A 6,149-nucleotide genomic window follows, 5' to 3' on the forward strand; every position below is an offset into this window, starting at 1 on the left:
ATATTTTATTTTGATTAAGCTGTTAAGTACAAGAGTTGCAAATGTGCTTTTTTTTTGGGTCAGGAATGGTTATTTCGTGGCAGTATGGTTCTCAGATTTACAGTGCATTTCCAGTCAGTACAAATTGTACCTGTTTCTTTTTAATAATTGAAAAACAAAAATGTTGTCGGGAGATTTTATAATAGCCAATACCATTAAGTAGTTATTAGAGAGATATGTAGCCCCTCAGAAACCTTGATTGGGCATAATTTGTCAGTCATCAGTAATCGGTCACAAAATGATCTGTTTAGATTTAGTTTATTTTGTTTTAATTATTATTATTTTGATAAGTGGTTATCTGCGGTTTGAAGTGGTTAACCAAGATATCCCCCCCCCCCCCCCAGTTTGCTGCTTCACCAAGGCTTTTCGCGACCATTGGCTCCGATGTTTTTTTGACAGTAGCACCGGATTGACTCCGGCCGGGAAGCCTCCATCATCAGACTTTGAGCTTCACGCCCAGAGAGTATATTTTCTCAGTCCTTGAGTCAGACCCGAATTAATATCAGTAACGACAAAGAAAAAGTGTTGGTTCCTGTGAAGTCTATGAGATCATCACTGCATGGGAAACCAGTGCATCCTGCAACCGCTGCGCAATGCTGCAAAGAAATCCCCCCCCCCCCCCCCCCGGCATTGGCTCACAAGTTTTTCACCGCTGAGCCGTTCAGCTGTTAAACACCTTTAAAGCACATTCAGTCAAACCTTCCAATGCTGGTCTGTTTGTCTCTCCACGGAAGAAAACTCCAGCATGTATTTTTAACTTTTAGTTAAAATTTCTTATTTCAAATCCAAAAGGAAAACAGGTACAAACGACTGGAGAGAACTGTAAAAAATATAAAAAAAAAATTTGGAGTTTCACGCAGCAGATTTTTTTTTGAAGGATAGAAACTTGTATAGTTCCAACTTCAGATTCTCGCAAAGTTAGACGAGAGGAAGTTCAGAGTAGTGTCTGGCTGAAGCTGATCTCGTCCATCCGCGCACCTGTGCTTCAGATCAAATTCGTTATCAGCAACGCCAGATACTCTAAAGAAAACGAGAAAAAAAAAAGCCAACGCGTACCGAAAAGTCAGTCCTAGCAAATTATGCTTACAAGTGACTAATAGTATCAAGTGAAGTCAATTGATGAAAAATAAATCAGCGCAACCGAACGTGATGGACCGAACTAAGAGTTCCGACAAAAGCATCCCGGTTAAAGATACAAGTTTTGAGAGCAGATGTACATTTAAAACTCTCTAGTCTTGGTAGAAGAAGGGAAAGAAAATCCTAGTTGTCACACAAAATTATTTTTGCTTAAAAAAAATAAAAGAGAAATATATATATATAAAATGTACAGAGATATTTTTTATGCTATAACATTAACAGAAAGAACACTTTAAGGGGATAATTTTAACAAAAATATGCAAATTTACAAACGAATTACTAACTATTCTTTAATTACTGGCAAACGATCCAGCCATGTCACCTTTAACGTTGTATAATCTACGTTTTCAAAAAACAAAAAGAAATTGTGGTTTGTAATCATTTCACAATGGAATGCCTTTTCCTCAAAACGGCTTAGACACTAACAGATATCCTTATAAAATGTGAGAAAAGAAAATGGTCGGTTGAAATTGTCCAGTGTTTAAGAAGCAGAACTGGCCTTAATGATGCATCAGCCATGTTAGAAATAGGCTGTGTTTGATTTACATGGCTACGGCTCGCAATTCTACATGTGTCTATGGAAGCCGCTGAAGCCACTTCCCATAGCCACCTGTGTTACTCTTAGCCGTAGCCAAGTAACTCAGATTCAGTTAATGTATAATGTAAAGGTTAGAATGTGGCTGGTCAAAATCTGGCATTTTTGACTATGGCTTCCGCATTTACCACAGGCATCAGCACTGCCAATGGCTTAGGAAAGTCACAGTGGACTTTCCTAAGCCATTGGCAGTAATGCCAGTGTCATGTGAAATTTGGACTCTACGGAATACAGCTCATTGCTTGTATTGTGCATGTCTTGGCAAACATAATCGGACAATGACAGGTCACGTATGAGGGTAAGAGTTCATATATACAGTAAAAAAGACCAGATTTCATAGGAGTCCACATTTCACATGACACCGGCTTGTGGCTCATGCTCCAAATAGACTCGTGTGTGTAAGATCAAATACTGTACTTCAGTTCATTTACAATGTACGTTTAAATGGAAGTTGTAGGTAAATGACTGAGTGCGCTAAAGATAACAACCCGTCATTTTGTGGAGCTGTTAAGCGCAGAAATCATTTTTTTTAGCAAAAACCAGGTTACCGGTCAAAGTGCCATGCACTGTGTATTAGCTTGTGACCGGTTCCCACTTGATTTTTGCTAAGCGTGTAATTTTTGTTTTCTAAGCAACAGTTTTCTTGCTGAGCATCTCCATGAAATTGAACTTTTAAATTGATCATTAAACAGACAACTATTTGGTGTTTACTGCATACTGGACCCAATTTCATATATCTATTTTACCATTAGCAAAAAATCTCTGCTTACTGTACCTTTACAATTCCGTGCTTTCTGTAAGCATATTTCACAGGTTAGTGAGGAATTTGGTTTATGCCCAGGCGTACATACCGTAGCTACAGATTCTGTGCTTACAGGGTTAGCACAGAATTATTCAGCTGGCCCTGTTAGCGCAGAATGGTGATGCTAAGCGCAGAATGCTGTGGTTGGCAGAGCCATGAAATTGGGCCCAGAACTGACTGCAAAATGTTGAATGTTACCGGGCTGCTCTCTTTAGATTTGTCTCAATTTCCCCTGATAGTGACCTCACCTTGTGGAAAGAAAACGATTGGGAAAGACCGTAATTTTGTCAAGGATCTTATACTGCAGTTCTTCTTGTTGTCCTTGGTCAGAGTTTGGATCATGCCAATTGTTTTGATTTCTTCTGTTAAATTTAAACTTCTGGGCAGCAGTGTTTGATAATCAGTCATAGTTGTCCGATTGAATTTTCTTTCCCGAATTTATTTTTGATATTTCCTGACTCATCTCCTCCCTTTCCTGCATTTAATTGATCTTTTCCTCTCCTGCTATTTTTTTTTCTTTTTGTCACGTTTGACCCCTCCATTGCCCAGCATGCCACACGGCTGCTTCCTGGCTCGCCTTTAAATCTGGTATTAGCGCGCTTGTATTTGGTCAGCCGGTACATATATCACATGTTGGTTTATGGGCAACCCTAGAAAACAATTACAGAAAAAAATATTTGTGGAAAATGTGATTTTGTGTAATTGAAGGCCAGCTTTAATCAGCTGGGAGTGATTCCATTGAGCTTGTAAAGCACAAAAGTTTCTTAAGCATAGAAGAGGTTTTTCGCTTTTTTTGGTAAAAACTGCAAGCCCAAATGCTGGGATTTTTCTGTTGAGTTTTCTAAGCATGTTATACTTGGCTATTAACCTCAAATTAGACCCTGCAGTAAAAGTGACCCAGGAGACCTCGACATTATAGACCAGGCCCAAGTTATTACCTAACAGTGATTACGTCGCATTGGCAAAGCTGGCAAAGCTGAAGCACGTTTACCTCCGTCTGGTCTCTTTTCCACATGTTCATAATGTGCGTGTTGACAATGATGTCTTGAGCCCAGACCACACGCTGACGAGAAATACATGTGTCTGTATTCGAAAAGTATTGAGCAATATGCTGCATTTTTGGCAGAAAGCAGAAAGAAAGTTGACGACCAGTCAGTCGTGGTTGTGTTTCTATTCCAAGTAAAACGTGCTTACTCACAGGTTCTGCTAAGCGATTGTGTGGTTTACTCTTAAGCTCTTGTGCTTTTTTTTTTTAACGTAATGGGTTCAGACAAATGCAACACACATACAAGGTACATGCTGTATTGCAATATGTTATAACCACTATAAATTCCTATGCTGTTAGTAATTTGTGTTATTTTAGCTTTTTAATTTTCTTGACATTTGGGGAAACGATTGAACTAGTCTGTAAACTTGCAGACAACGGGAAATGTTAATCGTAAGTTCGTAACAGTTTAATGATAAGTTGTAGACGTTTTTATCCAACAGACCTAACCCAGACGAAATGTACAAAACAATGTAATTTGTAAGTTTGACCCTGTTTCGTATCAAAAGCAGCGTTTTCTGTGGGCGGTTTTGTTTTCATCGTCGCTTCAACTTTGGATAAGGTTCATGGCAGTAGTAATTTTAAATTAAAAATTTTAAAAAGCCTACATATATATACGTACTTGACTTGCCTGTATTTCTGATTTTAAGTTAAGAAAGGTGGAAACATAGCTTTTAGATTGTAGAAGTTACAGTCAGAGTAAAAACTATCTGTATATAATTTTTTTTTTTTTGAATAAGTTAATGGCATGCCAAATTTGTAGTTATTCCACCGTGGTTTTTATTTGAACTGTAGTTGTTGCTTCTTTCTGATCATTCTAATGATTCTGGATGAGTTCTCAGGACTTTTGTGACAGATTCATGCGTGAACACACAGCTGCATTATTTTCCATTTTTTGTTTTTGTTTATGACATTATGCAAAGAACAAAGACTGGCTGCATGGTATGTGGCCATTTGTGTTCGCTGTACATTACCGTAAAAAAAATATTTTTGTTATGTACATTTTATTTAGGTTTAATCTACGCATGTACATTGTCTGTTTCATTTTTTTTTTTGTACGAAGCTCGGCACGCAAATTGTGCGCGTGTGGCGCGCACGGAAACGTGTGATTTTGTTCCACAATGCATACCATTGTGCATAAGTATATATACTGTAATATAAACTATTCATATATAGAACTATATATGTCGTTTCATATACGTAAAAAAAAAATAAGAAATCAAGAAAAATTTTAACTTTTTACTTGGCAGGCTTGTATTTCCTTTTGAAATAGATACACGAAAAGAATCAAGAGGGTCCCCGAGAAAAAAATCTTGCACTGTTTTAAAATTGTATTGTTATCAGGAAGAGAAGGAAAAACATGAACATTTAAAGTTAAGAAAAGTGTTTGTACAACTATTATTTAATAATAAAAGTAACATGCATGGAACAGCCATATACATGTAAAAAAAAAAAAAGTGGAGTCAGGTCTAATTTATTTGTGTGGTACTTTTTTCTTCTTGCTGCTTGTGAATAAGCTATTAGCTGTTTTTCATTGTTGATTTCAAATCATACAGAAAACTTTTTCATGGTGTGCAAAAGAGACAAACTTTTGATGGAATTTTGTAGACATCTGCATAAGCACGGAGGAGGTGGTAGTGGGTTCGAATCTCGCCTTTGTGAATTTTCGCACAAACCAGCTCAATCCTAAAAAGATAGCACTGAGTAAAGACGAATCCGGGCACGTGATCATTATACTCTCTTGTGCCCCCCTTCAATGGAGAAACCATTGTGTGTGCTATTGTACAAAGCAACTGCCCGTGACAGATTATCTGGAGAACAGCTAGCACAGTGCTTTCGCCATTAAAGGGGGCCTCCGCGATAGCGTACCGTGTAGCATCCATAGTTGAGGTGTTTTTTATTACTTTGATTATTTAACAATGAAACAACAGGTCTACCCATTCATATCACTGTTGAACAAAAGCACATACCTCAGAGATGGCCGTCATGCAAAAGATGTATGCAGCACTTCTAAAACAAAATAACAGAACTACATTACTGACAATGTTTGACTAACGGGTATCGACCTATTTAAACTCTGGCAGGAGCCTCTACATGTCACTTGGTGGTCAGTAGGTCGGTCTGTCTGTCCCCAAAAATTGACCAAAAGTATGGTGTTCCATATGTGCCATCGGCGTCACATTTGTCGCCAGATCTTATAGTGCACTTGTTGAGATATAATGTCAATACGAGGGCACTGTTTGGTTTGGGGAAAGCCCTTGTAGTTACCCAAATTCACCAAAACCAAAATAGCACCCTCCTAATGTGTCCACCATCAAAAGCCTAATGAGAGTTGTGTATTACTTTGACAATTCTGCCAAGTGCCTAGTGCGTATATTTCCCATATTGCAACTCGACATCATACACCTTAATTGGGGGTTTCCCAAAAGAGTTGTGGAATTGGGGGAAATATCTATTTTAGAGCCCAGTGACCTTTTCTGTCATTGTATGTAAAAATAGCATGAATCATGCTTGAACATTTCCCACTGGTT

The sequence above is a fragment of the Patiria miniata genome, unplaced genomic scaffold (assembly GCF_015706575.1).
Source record: "Patiria miniata isolate m_02_andy unplaced genomic scaffold, ASM1570657v1 HiC_scaffold_5, whole genome shotgun sequence".
Taxonomy (NCBI): Eukaryota; Metazoa; Echinodermata; class Asteroidea; order Valvatida; family Asterinidae; genus Patiria; species Patiria miniata.